Source organism: Arvicanthis niloticus, chromosome 4, assembly GCF_011762505.2.
Source record: "Arvicanthis niloticus isolate mArvNil1 chromosome 4, mArvNil1.pat.X, whole genome shotgun sequence".
Lineage (NCBI taxonomy): Eukaryota > Metazoa > Chordata > Mammalia > Rodentia > Muridae > Arvicanthis > Arvicanthis niloticus.
In genome coordinates this window covers 28933233-28950051 of record NC_047661.1, presented here as the reverse complement: position 1 = coordinate 28950051, position 16819 = coordinate 28933233, and positions in this window count along the sequence as shown.

The following is a 16819-nucleotide window of genomic DNA, read 5'->3' as shown; positions in this document are numbered from 1 at the left end:
TTTTAGATTTTCATGGACTAGGAACTGGGAAAAAGGAGACAGAGAATTGCCATGATTTGGGAGAAGGATGAAACATAGGAGCTGCAGGAGAGAAAGCCAATCATGTCTGTGAGAATTCGGGTGCGTGGCCACTGGCCACTTCCAAGATTCTGCCTGGAGTAGCAGGGAAGGGCTTAAGAGTGCTCAGCATTTGAGCCAAGGCATTGTAAAATTAACTGTCACAGGTGCATGCACATGTGTGTGTGTGTGTGTGTGTGTGTGTGTGTGTGTGTTTGTGTGTGTGTATGTATGTGTGTCTGTGTGTCTGTGTGTGTGTATGTGTGTGTGTCTGTTTGTGTGTCTGTGTGTCTGTGTGTGTATGTGTGTCTGTGTGTCTGTGTGTATCTGTGTCTGTCTTCCATTGGCAAATCCAGATAGCTCCTGTGCAGGTGTGTGTTCGCAATCTACCAGGAGCCAAATCAGTATAGCTAAGTTCATCACTACAACAAATGGCAACATTTGATATTTCTAGGTGCATTTGCATCTATTATTATTTATCACTACACATTAATGAAAACTTTACAATGAAGAAAAGGATGTTGACTCATTTCCAAAAATCAGAGTTCATAGATGGGTGCAAAATAAAGTGTTGAAATAAAGATTCTGAAATTTTTGACAAGAGATTAAGTCCTACGTTTTTTCTTTTAGAAATATTTTTTTCTTGTACTTAGTAATCTAGAAAAAAATGACTTTTAAAACTTTAAATCTATTTGATATCATGCACCTTTAAAGATCTAATTTCTCTCCTAGAGTAAGTATAAATTCTAAAACTTCAACAGAAGTGGGAAGCTTCGGCAGGGTAAGAAGTTGCTCTCCTTATTATAACTTTTAATTTCCTGATGTCATCAGCAAATAGCTATTCAAGCACCTACTTAATCCCCTTAGAACATTTTTCTGATTATCTTGGTGACCAAAAATTTAGCCTGGAAATGTTCATTTGAATCATTATGTAAATTACTTTATGAGAGAATATAACCTTGTGTCCTTCTGATGAAAACAGAAATTGAAAGAGGCAATCTGGAATTAGCAGTGCCTTCTATGAACAGTCTCAAGTGGGGGGAATAACAGTCAGAAGAAAGAGATTTGTTTTTGTTTTGTTTTCTTCTTATCAGGCCTTTTAAATTGTTTTTGCAAGAGACTAGTGTAAAATATTGGTTACCTGAGTAATTTTTAATTTTTGACCTGCCACCATAAAAGCAAGACAATTGTCTTTTTCTGTTAGATAATGCAAGAATGTTATTGAGATTTATATATTCATTGGTATTGTCTATAAAATTAGAAACTTTGATTTTAAAATAACTGTATTTTTTTACTAAAGATGTATTTTACTCATGGTATTTCAAGGAATTATATAAATTTTGGTAATGAAATCTGTATCCTGTAGGATGAAATATTAAAATATGTGAATATTTAGAACAACCTTTTCTGATTCCATATGTTTCCATACTTTATTATAGATATCTTGCAGTTGCAGAGCAAACGAACAAACAACAACAACAACAACAACAAAAACCCGAAGGAAAACTCTGTGTGGTTCCTAGCTGTGAAAAAAAACAAGGCATATTGCCTTAGGTGAAGTTTTTATGTAGCTTGTGTTGTACATTCATATTGATAGAAAAACCATTGAAGTTGATAGACAAATCTCTAATGAAGTCACCATCTGAATGTTTGATATTTTTCTGGAACTTTCACAGATCTTAGAAGATTCTAGAATCTGAGAAGGAAGATCAGAGGTGATCCACTTAACTGACACAGGAAAGAACCTTGGTTTTACTTCTGGCATACATTACTCCACAATAAAGTGAGCCACTGGTCTTGATGCACTTGGATGACTCAGCTCTGAGGTAAATAAAGATAAACACTGAATGCTCAGTCTATGTGGATAATTGATTCAAGTCTTTTGTTTTGTGTGCTTAACTTGGAGACAAATGGAATCAGAAAGGTAGAAAGAACGTCCCATTTTGGATCATGTTAAGAGACCAAAGAGAAAAGTTTATAGAATAAGAAAAAAGAGTGAGGTGGGGGACTGAGGGTGAAATGACTTAAGCAGGAAGAAGAGAAAAAAGAAAGTTATTCCCAAGTCATTAGGTCTAAAATGTCATGTGGAAGGCTACTGCTGCATAATTCACCTTAAAGCAGGTAAAGAATGATGAAAGAATACATATTAAATGAAAGAGGGAGATACTATTGAGTGTTTAAGGATTAATCAGGGATGGGGTAAAGAATGGGAAAGAAACAAGTGTATATATTAGTCAAAATTCACGGTTCATAAGAAAATTATATGGTAGTCTACCAGTCAGTAACCTAACTTCACAATACAGATTAAAAGACAAAAGAGTTTTTAACAGAATTAGTACTGAAGGATGGACAATTTTTCTCCAGAAAAGGAAATTATAAATACAAAGTATTGCCCTGCTCATGAAGACACCACAATCTTAATATGAAGACATGGGAGAAAATATTTTAAGCCCATTATTGCAGATAAGACATCAATGGTTTGACATAACACTGAACTGACCTGCCAGGTAATATGTGCCAGGGGAAATAACACTTATGAGTTTGGGCAAGATTATTTTGCTAAGCCTTCTGCATTGCCGTCTGTAGCAAAGGATATGTAGAGTGGGGCATTAAGTTTCCAAGATGCTTTTCTATAGTATGTGAGGAAATAGTTGTTCTAACACATTTAAATAGTTGAAAACAAGTGAAAATGAAGGGTTATCTTTTAAAAAAAAGGTTCAGTGCTTGTGTGTATGTATGTGTGTGTGTGTGTGTGTATTGTGATATGTGTATCTGAATAGATGGACAGGTGGTAGCCAGAAGAGGGTGTTGAAGTTATAAAATGTTTTGTGCCGTCCAAATGGGGATGCTGGTAATTAAACATCTGAAAAACTATGGCTATCTAATCAGATCCATGATGTCATTTCAACATGAAAAATTAAGTATGATTAAAATAATAATACCATTTCAACATGTGAAAATTAAGTATGATTCAAATAATAATACTTATAAATAAAAATTTACTAGATCATGCTAGTATTAATTTCTTTTTACCCCTTGCCTCCATTTTATTTTTTTTTAAATACTGGTAGTACAATTTCATTTACAGAAAGAGTTGACTCTAAAATTCTAAAATAGATGCACTATTGTTCCTTAGAAAAAACTCCACAACCTGTTTTGTCTATTGATTTTGAAGTTTTGTTTAAATTATTGTCATTTGCAGTTTGCACTTCATTGAGTTTGTTGAGCAAAAAACCAGAGAAGTTGATATGCAAGCCCTTCTGTGGATGCAATTTATTTTTTGACTTTTTCTGCTGGAAGAGCAGAATATCATAGCTTTTAGATTTCTTTTGATTATGTATTGGCAAGTCACCCTACCTATCACTGTTTTCTCAAACAATATCTAGATTTTTGTTTACTGAAGAAAGTCTTCTCATATATTTTGTCAGCATATCTCCACCTATTGTCTTAGTTTCTAAACCTTCACAAATACTGAGGAGTTCATATGGGCAGCTTTTCAATGTAACATGTCACACTATTTTCTGAAAAGTCTTGCCTTTCAGATAATTATTTTATTCTTGAAAGTAAGGCATATATCAGAGAAAATTATAAGAACTTTCAGAATAGATGCAAGTACTCATAGCTTGAGTCAATTTGTCTAGAATGAAACTTAGAAGCCTATTTTGTATGAGCTACACTGTCTTTAAAAGTTTCTTTCTAAACCGGTTTCTCCAGTATAGCATTACATTTAAAAGTAATTTTACTGGGCAACTTAGATACTTTCAAGTAAATGATTTGTGAATCAGGTCCAAGTGTTAATCCATGCTTTAATATTTCTAATTAATTAACTTTGGCTACAGCAGCAATAAGCTGCAATGCAAGGGATTACTGAATGACTTATCAGAGTATAAAACAAATCCATTATTTGAACAAAATATCTTTAAAATGGTCGCCTGAAACCTACAAAAGCTGTGGAGCATGTTGATATAAAAATCATTCTCAAAAGCCACTTAATTCCTTTAAGGTGCTAAAACCCACTCAGCTTAAAAGAAAACCTCAAACTTTAAATACTTGGAGATTAAGTTCCTTGTCTTAAACACAAACCATCCTTTCTAATGTTTGCACACCTACTGAAGTAGAATATTTATGCAAAGTAAGGTGAACATCACTTTTTAAAAGGAAAGTGTTGGGGTTGGTTCATATCTCTCTCTCTCTCTCTCTCTCTCTTTCTTTCTTTCTTTCTCTCTCTCTTTCACTCTCTCTCATTTAATTTCCTTTCTCCTTTCTTATAACTGGCCTATTTATAATACATTGTGTTATACAGTGAAATAACATACTTTATGAAATGTTACACTAATAAAAATTCTTTACAACAAAAATACATGCAAAGAAACTCATTATTCAGGTCATTTTATATTGATTTTAATTTTATATTTTAAGTTTATATAGACAACTAACTAATTTTAAATGTACATATATAAAATCTAGGCAAATTTTACATTTATTGTAATGATTGTCCATAAGTTCAGTACTTGAAGTATACTGAGTAAACATACATTCTCAAGTCTCATTCTACCCTACTACTGTTTAGCAGATCTTCTTATAATTTATTAGTATAATAGTTCTATAAAAATCATTATTTTACTAAAATAAAACATTGCGGAGCATATCATTTACTTTTAAAATTAACCACAAATAATAATCAAATATATAATAAATGTGATAAAAGAATTTTATATATGTACATACAGTTTTTAAATTAATAGTCACTTTTGAGTAAAAATTTTTGAGAGATTAAAAAGTTACATGCTATTTGTTGTGATAAAGCCACTCAATGAAGAATACATTAAATTATTGTTCATAGAATAATTTGTGAAAACTACCTTATAAAAAATTCTGGCATTATATTTCTGTATCAAAGTATTTTAGTAATTATAGTATATAAATAAATTTTTGTTGAAATCAATTTTTCATATAATATGTTTTGATGTATAAGATGCTAGAACAACCAGAAAGAGTCTTTGAATAAAAACAAATAGATTGAATGATAGCATGAAACTGAATGCAGTATATTGGGCCACATTTATAATTTTAGGGTAGAAATCGGCTATTAAAAAATAATCCAAAGTCAAGAATGAAGGAAAAACTATATAAAACTACAACTAATAAAATAAAATGATGATGAATTTAAAGAGAACAAAGAGGACTATATGTGAGGGTTTGAAGTGATTGAAGGGAAGATGTAACAATGTATCTATATTATGATTTTAAAACATAAAATTTATACTGTTCAGAGTTTTTAAAGACTAAAAAGCATGAGAAATAATAATAAATTATTTTTCCAATGTAGGAGAGCAAAATCAATATTGAGAAAGTATTTGAAGATTGAAATATTTCAAATTTAATGTAAAAGTCAAACTATAGATTTATAAATCTCAAAAAATATGAAACAGAATAGTAGTGAATTTCAGTTGCGTTTAATGCTTATAGATCTAAAAATAAACATTATTTTCTACCAATTCATTCATACGTTTGCATGGAAACACTAAATTGTCATCATGTTCTATTTTGTTCTTTTGTATTTCATTTTTCCATTACACATCCATGGTGTATAGAAACTAATAAAGTCAAGAATTTATAGAACATAAAGGGCACTGATGACCCAAGCAAGTCATCTTGTCTTTCCCCTACTTGTCTTTTACAGTCTGAGAGAGCTGTAACTTTAGACAAGACATACAGATAAATAAAACTAAGATAGTGATACTGTGAAGGAATATATGCATGATCCGTTTTAAAATTCCCAAACTGTTAAGTGCTAAGAAGATAGCCTGAACCAAATGGTTTGAAGAAATTTTATATCCCTATTTAAAAACTATTTACACCTCACTTCAATCAAAATACTATACATATGTAAGAATAGTAGTTTATTAAAAAGACAAGAAGACATCCATGCAATAGGCCAGAGAAAAGTATTTGAGAATATTTGTTTGTCACTGAGTGATTTCAGAAAACATATTATATAATACTGTAAATATGATTATTATATTTATGCTTAAGTTATTGTCTTTTATTATGATGTTTTAAAATTAAATGCATGTCAACTGGAATGACATTGTTTTCCTTCTTGAACATGTTGAATATTGCAGACATGTGCTTCTACTGTTTCCTTCTTCCTTTTTGACACAATCAATTCTATTTGATTTTCAATAGCCTATACTATTTTCTGTAATTAACATTTTCATGATCATGTACAGCAACTTCCATAGTTTATATTGGGATCTTTTACTCACTATAATAGTGTACAATTAGATCAGACTCTATTATTTTATTAATGATCATAGTTAAAATAATAATGGTAAGTTTAAAAATTTTATCAATAAGAAATCTATTGTCAGAAAATGAATGAGTGTGTGGGTCTGTGTGAGTGTGAAAACCCATACATTTGAGTTTTTGTGTCTTATGGTATGTTGTTTGTTACCATAAAGCAGTCAGAATGAAATGTTAAATTTTAAAGACCTATAAATTGCCAGTAGTCAAAAGTTCTTTAAAATAAGTAAGTTTTTGTGAAAAATTAAGGCTTAATATACATGGATGAGTAGCTGTTTTTGTAATACTAAAATTCTTTTGTCCAACATTGACAAAACATAATAAAGACAGATGATCTATGGTATTATATAATGCAGTCTCCAAATATTATTGGAAACATTTTGATACAGACAATAAAGCTCATTTTGTTTATCATTTAATGTTGATTTTAATTGTACTTTATTTACAAGAGAACTTATTTTATGTATTTATGTTCTACATATGTTTATCATACTGAGTTGTTGATCAATAGACATGAAAGATAACAGATTTGTTTTTCCCCATTAGATAATTGAGATAAGAAGACTGGAATAATTTCAGGAATATAATACTCACCTGTGAGGTAGTCTTCAATCTTCAATTCTTTAATTCCATTATCCATAAAATAGTAAACTGTTAATTTTGCAACTGTATTGAAGTCCTCCACGTTAACTTAATACACTTATAAATGTTAAGCAAAGGCTAAATACAAAATCAAAAAATAGAAATCTTTATTTGTGAGCACTGTTTTATGCACAACACTAGTAAATTTAAATTTATTTTTGTGTCATCAGTTTCAATTCATGTTTTATTGAAAATTAAAATAGCTTGATTTTAAAAGGCTTGAAAAAGGTTTTCAAGATGTAATGACATTTGCTGAGATTAGAACTTATGTAAAATATATAAAGAAAATAAGACTGATAAAATATACAAAGAAAATAAAGAATAATAAAAGATTTATAAATTTTTCTATCAAATTATTTTTCTTAAAAGTTTTTGTTTTTGAGGTATATACAAATTACTATCAACAGATATAATAATTAAAGGTCAGTGTGAAATATTCGAAGTCATATCTAAAACTTTCTAAGTACTACATCATTGTGAATGATATGGATAACTGTAAAACAAAGTTATGAGAAAATTGAGACACTGAATTGAGCATATATCCTTGATTTCAAAAAACTAAAATCAACCTTAATGATAAGCCCTAAGAAATATGGGAAAGTAGAAGGAACATCAGTGTTCTTTGAAACAGACTCCTTAAAGAGTAGTTTTGATTTAGAATACTTTCTTTGTAATACTTGTAAGTCTTGTTTGTTTTCATGTACTTAAATTAATTTTGCTATTTATTGAAAAACTTCTTCAAACACTTTCCTTTTCTCCCAGATACACTCTTCCTTTGTTTTCCTTAATAAAAGAACAGTCCTTCCAGGGATATCAACCCAATAATGGCATAATAACATACAATAAGAAGAACACAAACCCTCACATCAAGCTGAGTGAGTCAACCCAATAGGAAGAAAAGGGTCCCAAGATCAAGCATAGTAACCAGACACACCTCAAGCATACTGGTGGTACTCCCACAAGAACACCAAGATATCTACTCTAACAAACACAAAGAGTACCTATGAGCCCTGCTTAGTTGAGTCTATGAAGCATCTTCTTCTGCAATGATCTTGGAGATCTCTTGGAGATCCCTCCTTAGCACCAAAGAGAGGAATCTAATGGAGATCTCCAAACTCCAGTCACCTGCTGATTATATGGAACACATACACCTGTATTATGACAGTGATTTCTTTATTACATGTTAATTTCTATTGTAAATCTAATACAATGTACATTGGATCTATATAGCATAATGATTTTTTTCATTAATTTATTTATTCAGTTTACCATGACATTTCTATATATTTTTTATTTCTTATAAGTACAATGTAATTTCAATTATATGTGATTTATTAGTATATTTTAAACTTTGTGTATTTCAAAACAGTGCCTCTAATAATAATAAAGACTCCCGGTGCATAGAAGGATCCCTTCTAAATGTCATTTTATAAATATTTTCTTTAGAATTTCTTCAGGTATGTTATCTCTATATCAATGATAATGAATGTTATTAATATTCTAAACAAATATCATTAAAAATGTTGACAGCCAAAGTACATGGCTTGAAACTAAAAATGGACCCCCAAATTTAACAGGTTGGCAAGCCAAGGACAACCAACCTTCTTTAGCACCTTACCAACCTAAGACAAATGTGCATTGCTTTTGATAATGCATATTCAATGACACGTAAGGTGGGGTATTCTTGTTAGAATGACCTAAGACAGGCTCAGTCTTGTTAAATAAAATAAAGGAGGAAAATGTGGAGAGCTTTTGGGGCTGCTTTAGGTAGGAATCTGACATTGGGCCATGACAAGTAAGTTCAGGCAGGAATCTAATTTTAGGCTAAAACAAAGAAGTAATTTTAGTCAGGGATTCAACTCTTAGGCTAGAACAAAGAAGTAGGCCTCAGGCATGAATATCACTGTGGGCTAGGACAGGAAAGTAGGCTCAGAAGTTTTTGTCATTCTTATGAGCCTTTAGAAACAGCAAGAGTGATCACAGGAGTGATCATGGGGGTGATCCTGGGACTTTGTATATTGCCTTGTTTGTTCCTTGACTGTTTGTATCTATTGTATTATTGGTTCCTCAACCTAGAACTGACCTAAATACTTGCATGTAATTAAAAGGGTTTAAAAGAAAAGTGGGAATAAAAATACCTGCCTCAGCCTTCATCCTCAGAACTGGCTGGGGTCATGCTGAAAAAAAAAAATCAAATTCTACCTTAATTTAGATCTTGGCTTTGCTGAAGACACCCTTCAAATTAGTTGTTCTAATTCTCAATTTTGAAGTGATTTAAAGATTTGTGAATCCCAGGGTACTGATTCAAGTATATCAAAATACTCAACATTTCCACAAACCACCAGGTGTAATTCTTTCAACTCCATAAACACATGTTGTTTTTAAAATTGTTCTTATAATTTTAAGATTGTAATATAACTACATGATATTCTCTTAATTTTTCTCAGTCTTAACTTACACCCCATATATTCTTCCTGGTTCCTCATTGAATTAATGGCTTTCTTCCTTCATTGTTGACTATCTATTCGATATACATGAACAAAATGTACATGAATATAATATATGTTCCTTGGGCTTACCATTTGGTATTGGATGACTTCCAGGGTAAGTTCATGGTGATAATAATAATTGATGATGTCAAGAGATACATATTATACACACTAAATTACAGCAATAATGTCAAGTCCGGTGTGACTTTCCTGGGTAAGGCAGTTATCCATTCGCAGTACTCATTAAATGCCTCTAGTTTTTATGACAGCGCAGACCAATTGAGTTTTCTCCCATGCACATTGGTATTTTTATTGCTTTCAGTTTGATCAGATCATATGCTTTAAGAATGTCTATGCTTTGATATTTTATGTATATAAGTTTAGACTTCTCTAAGAAATACTATTCAGTCATTTAAAAGAATTATACTTAAACTTTGGATTACTTTTTCTTTTCATCTATGAGTCAATTGCTATCATGAAGATAAAAAACATACTTAACTATTCATTTGCTATGAAAACATTTCACAGGTAGAAAGTAAATATGGGGAGAATGACATGATTCTCTACTGCTCCTATACCAGATACTTTGCTTAAGGTCAACTCTAATTTTGTATTCTTCATTTTGTAAGAAACATCTACATATGAGCTTCCAGACCCAGAATGCTGCAGAACTTGACAGCCTCAGCCACATATTTCTAGCTTTAGAATTAAGGGTGGAATTTCCCTCTGCAACAAACAAAAGCTTCATGGAGGCCCAGAAAGTTCATTGTGTGGGGGAGCCATGTTTGTACCTTGTGCTGGCCAACAGAATTGAAAATGTGTAACAATCACTCAGATGGCACTGGTTTTAAAGGCATGAAGATGTCCAGAGACTGTAGATGGACTAAGGATCCATCCCATCTATGCACAGCATACTCAGACACTATTGCTGATGCCAAGAAGCACTTGCTGAAAAGAGCCTGATATAGCTGTCCTCTGAGAAGCTCTGCCAGCATCTGACTAATACAGATGCAGATACAGTCAATGCAGGGGACCAGAAAGGAAGAGTTAAGGGAAGGAATGAAGGAGCTGAAGATGATTACAATTCCATAGGAAGAACAACAATATAAACTAACCAGAACCCCAAGGCTGCTAGGGACTAACCCACCAACAAAAGAGTATACATGGAGATATCCATGGATCCAGGTAAAGATGAGACAGAAGATGGCTTTATCTGGCATCAATGCTCCATTGAACAAGGAGGCCCTTGTTCCTATGAGGCTTGATGCTACAGTGTAGGCAGATGCTAGAGATATAAGGTAGAACTGGGTGGGTGGGTGGGTGGGTAGAGGAGTACCCTCATAGAGGCAAAGGAGATGGGGGATGGGATTGAAGGTTTGTGGAGGGGAGACCTGGATAGGGGACAACATTTGAAATATAACTGAATAAAATAACCAATAAAAACCAAACCAAAATAAAAAGAAATAAAATATATACCATACAAACAATTTAAGATAAGAATATCTAATTTCTTTACAAATTTATAGGATTAAAACTTGTGATGAGAAGATAATCCAAAATCACAATGCATAATTTATCAATTCCAGAATAGCTGTAACTCAATATTTGAAGTTTGTTAAGTCAATTCACTGCTTATAACTTCATTAAGTTCCAATAACATTTTAAAATAATTCAACATTATATGAATACTTATTCTTTACTTTTTATTAACTATATTCAGATATTATATTGGTTACTTAATCAGATATTTTTTATCAGATATTTTTATTATGGAGATAATATTTCTACAAATAAAGATTTTTAAGGGCTTAATTAGGTGCAGTATGAAGGTATTCAAATTGATTATTAGAAAATATTTTTTTGGAAATCAAAATTCAAATTTGAAAGTCACTAATTTATAGTTTAACCTATCATAGAATACAAATGACCTCCTCACAATTCTCAGCCTGGTATCTGACCTTTTTGCTATAATATAGTGTATATAATATATATCTATTGGCTGTATAGTAAATAATATATATAATATATATAATAAATAATATTATTTATTGTTCTCATCATGACCAATAAATGCTGGAATTAATTAATGTGTGTTCAGCATAATTTCAGGACAATTTTTTCAATTTCAAATTCTAAATAGTTTGGATCCAAGTAAGGGAAAATATGTCCTGGCCACTGTATTTGTGCTTATCCTGTGCCTTTATTATTTTTTTAACTAAAGTTTAGTTTATATTTATCAGAAATGTGATGTGCTTCAAGGTGGCCAATAAATTGAACTGTCTCCCTCTTTGTTCATAAAATATTTATCATATTCCAAAATGTCAAAATATTTTAGCCAATTATTTTCAAAAATTATGATTTATCCAGTTACTGGAAAAGAGGAAACAAATTCCTCCTTGGAAGTAAATGATAAAAACAAAGATTTTAAATTTATATTTGATAATCTGTAACATTGGATTGCACCTTACATTTTCTCTTCCTTTGTGACTGTCACTGTATTAATAAGAATTATATTCAGCACACATTTTTCTTCTTGACAAAGAACAAAAGCTTTCTGCTAAGAGGCAGACTAATTTGAAATAATAATCCCTAATAAATGTGTATATACATATGACCACCACTACCCTCCCCCCCCCACACACACATACACACACACATACTGAAAGTACACTTTGCAAACTCTTAAGCATTCACAGCATATACTATAGTTTGGAATGCAAATTTAATTTCACAGCACTAGAATATCATACATATACTTTTTTTACACACTTTCTTATACCACGCTTAAATGAAGAATGGCTTCTTAACAAAAAAAAAAAAAAAAAAAAAAAAAAAAAGTCACAGCTATCAGAATTACAAGAAAATTTCCCAGAGAGTAAAGCAGCGTCTGTGCCCTGTTAGGAGGCACACTTTTAGGCCTTCATTGCTTTCTTTGGTGCTTGGCTTTCTGTAGGGCAGGACAATGACTGCAATCAGGAGCAAACATAGAGGTTGTTCCAAATGATGGCCATTGATTTTAGGAGAATAAAGGTGATTACTTTAATGCTTAACAAAGACCATGTACCCTCCACCTGAAAATATGTATGAAATCAGGATCATGGTCTTTCTAATCCATGAACTAACTTGCACTTTAAGAAACATTGTCTTGACTTCCTGCAAAAGCACCATGTGTGATGGTTGTCCTAAGATATCTTTTGAGCAATGGGAAATACTTTATAAAAGATATCATTTATCTTTTATAAAGTATGATATATATATATATATATATATATATATGTATTTGTATATATATATATGAAGTTTATATAGATAATTATATGAATTTAGATGACTTTGTGGCTATCATATTAGCAGTATGCAATGTAATTTTTCATTTAAGAGAAACAAAATCAGTCATGTGACACAGACCTGGAATTATAGAACTAGGAATTAGATGGGGAAGGATCAGGAAAATCTTCAGCTGTATAGTAATTCAAATCTAATTTGGGCTTTGTAAGACCCTGTTTCAAATAGATAACAGCAACATATGAAGAAAGTAAAATTTTACCACATGAGTGAAGTTTTTCCTTTTTATACTCACTTGTTTGTCATTTGTTTGTTGCTACTCATGGCCCACATTTTTACCCAATTGCTTACTTTTGGTTAAGAATATACCATTGATAAAAGACTCTTGAATCTATGAGATTAAAAGTCATCTACAACCTCTGATCCATTATCATTACTATTATTATTCATTTTAAACTTTTATTGATATTTTTAAATGAATTTCACATCATACACCCCAATCCCATTCATCACCCTGTCCTTTTATATGTACCATCTGCTTTTGCAAACTGCTCCCCCAAAGAATATAATACAAACAAAATAAAACAAGAATGAATAAACAAATCCTGTTGTGGAATTTGTAGTTTGTCACTGTGTATTACACACTATATTCTTTTGTCCGTACATTTTTATTTTCAGTTGTTTATTATACAGAGTTAATTATCTAATTTAAGGTCTCTGGCTTCTGATACACTATTAATGCTGGACTCACATGGGGACTCCTCTTGGATATTTTGTTGTTGCCTTGTGTCATGGAGATCTTCATCTTTGGATTAGCAAAACCTGCCCTCCGAATACTCCAGCACTTTGTAGGTGGGAAAGATGCTGGAGTAGGCCAATTTGAAGCTTTTGATCTGGGCTTAGGTGGTATCTGAGTTGGACATTCCACCAGATCTTCCACACCTACACAGTTCTCCAGCATTACCCCAGCTAGTTCACCCAATGCTGCCTCTAGAAATGGGCAAGACCAACTTTCCATTTTGCATGCACCTTAGGCCTATTCATCTGTTTTTTTGCCACCAAGGTCAGATCTACTTGGCTTCCCAGGCAAGTTGCAGAGCCAGTTCTTCTCACAGCCAGTGTGGGATGGGTCTAGTTCTTCCATGCTCATGATATGAAGGCCAGCAGCCTTATCTGACTAAGAGAACAAGAGGCAAGAGGATAAAATGTGATATCTCTCTTGCCAATAACACTGCTCAACAGAAAAGGGTGGAGACAGCTTTCTAATGGTCATGCCCTGAAAGCCAACTTGTTGGAGTCTCTACCACCAATGCCAGCTCTATTTTGTTGCCAAGGTCATGGTTCCCTGATTGCTACAGATAATCAGCTGTGAGCCCATCTCCACAACCCTTCTCTATCAAAATGTTCCCAGGCAGCATCTCAAACCAGGATTGTCCACATGGACTTTGGTGGTAATATGAGTCAAGTTATTGACACAGACCCATACTGCTGCATGGCCACAAACCCAGATATAGCCCACAGTGGCAGCACTGGCCAAAACTTCACCATTGCTTTAGAAGGCATCACAAGCTACTCACATTAGATTGTTCCACACCACCCTCATGTATCCAGTTCTACCTCTTTTTATAGTGGTTGAACAGCTCTGCTTCTCTCTCTTCTCTTCTCTCTCATCTCTCCAGCCCATACATGCATATCATAGTTGCTTCTTTGATGGGTGGGCCATGTGCCTGGCAGGCTTTCAGATATCTTTAAATGTTTGGTTTGTCCAACCCAAATATTTAAAAGAAAATATGTCTCTTGCCAAAGTTAAACACAGTACAGAAAACCTATAATTCATCATTCCCATGATTGACCTTCCACCACAACTAGAAAAAATAGCAGATAGGCCAATAGTAAGAAGTAAATACAACGAGATATCTCGAGTCAGCTGTGGGTCTCTACTCTGCAAATTCTGCTCTTCCTCCTGTACTAGGACGCTGCTGTGGGAGTCACAGTTAATCACACAGTGGTTAATTTTCTCCAAGGAAGAAAGCATAGGTCCATTAGCACTTGCATTTGTTACTGACTCTATTGATGGACAATGTAATACACCATTTCCCTAGGAACAAGAACGATAAGCACCTTAGTGTCTCTAGTATGTCACTTCATGGCACACAAACTATTCCACTTACATTTACCTTCTGTTTCTCCACTACCAATTTACTCAATTTCTTCTCTCCCATCACTCCACCACCTACTTACTCTCTTCCTGCCTTGCCAACTCTGGCAAGGGCCAGGAGACGGGTCAGTGGTGTTGTTCTGGCCTTTCTCAGCAAGCAAGTCTACTATGTCTTTTTAAAAACAAAAACAAAAAACCCACAATGTATTAAGAAAAACTTGGTTTGGGATTTAGGGTATCTTGGGTATACTGTCATTATACCTAATATGCCAGTCAAAAATAGAAATTTTATTTCAGGAAACCAAGTCAGCACTATCTTTAATTATTTTGATTGAAATTAATATATTCTAAAATTAGAAGCCAGGAAATTAATCTCAATATTTATTCATCACTTTCTCTCTCATTTTTGATGTCACTACCATTAAACTATTATATATACCTATTTTGTATTTCAACATTCTGATAAGTAATAATTGGAATCTTGTTAACAAGGAAGACTGGGATGTTACAAAAGTACAAAAACCATGTCTTAATTATAGCACTAATACTTATAGAGAATATAAACAAGTAATATTAATAGTGAGAATACAGATGTGCATCAACAGATACGAATACACAAAATGATATGTTAAAAGTTAGTGGTTAAAAGTCAAAAGGATCTATGGAGTGGAAGCCTAAGGATTTTTGTTATTGTTAAAAAAAAAGCTAAGTGTTTGATTATGTTAAAATATATAAAAAGAATCACATTTTCATAAGAAACATAAAAAGAGAATTACATTAAATCTTCAAAGAAACTGCCCCTCACACATTCCTGATTCATTATATATAAAAATTGAAATCTCATAATAATTGTTAGAAGCCATCTAGGAAAAGCTAAAGGGTAGCAAGCAACTTTCTGGCCCACTGTTTTGCATAGCCTGTGATAGGTGCACTCTGAAGTAAAGTCCCAAGAGGCATCATCCCAGAATTGCTACTTGCTGTTGATATGCTGATATGCCTTTCCCTGTCATTATTACATCGTCTAATGATTCCTTGGTATCAGCCCACCCTATTGGGCAGTTTTTCTTCAGATTAACATGAAGATGTATTCTCATGTAGTAATACTGTGTAGAGAAATTGATGATTTCATAATTCCTAATAATAATTTTGTGAAAATTCTTAAATTTATACAAGTAATTTTGAGCCCTCTAAAAGCTACAATTAGAGCTCTGTAAGCATTGCACTAGACTAGGAAAGCAATCCTTAAACAAATTTACAATCAGAGAAAACTAGGTTAGCTGTGAGATCATTATCTGGTAACTATAGGTCATAAACCAGTAACAGACAATAGGTACAAGAGCAAAAGACCAAAATATTGACTGATTTATCTGTACACACCTTTGTAATATTAAGATACTAGGCAGATAATAATAAGATACTAGGCAGATGATTCGTCTATTGACAAAACCATGCTGACTTGTGACATAAAAATTATTGCTTTAAACTTATAATAAACTTATAGGTTTAAAAGATAGGTGATTGTTTAGTCAGATACTACCTGCTATATCTGTCATTTTATGATATGAACTGTTGCCTTGAACTTGTTATAAAATTATAGAATGTAAAAATTGCTTGGAAAATCATGTGATCAGTTATGGTGAAAAAGTAAAAGAACCAAGAACAACAGTAAAATGAGGGTAGAGTTCAGCTTCATCATCTATGTTTATCTCTTTCATTTTCTGTCTTCTCCTCTTTTTTCATCTAGTGTCTTGTCTCTCCCTTCCCCTCCTCTCCCCTCCCCTGCCCTCCCCTTTCCTCTCCCCCTTTGTCTCCCCTCCTCTCTCCTCTATTTTCTTTCCTTTCCTTTTCTTATCTCGCTGCATCAGGAAGACTTAAGGAACTT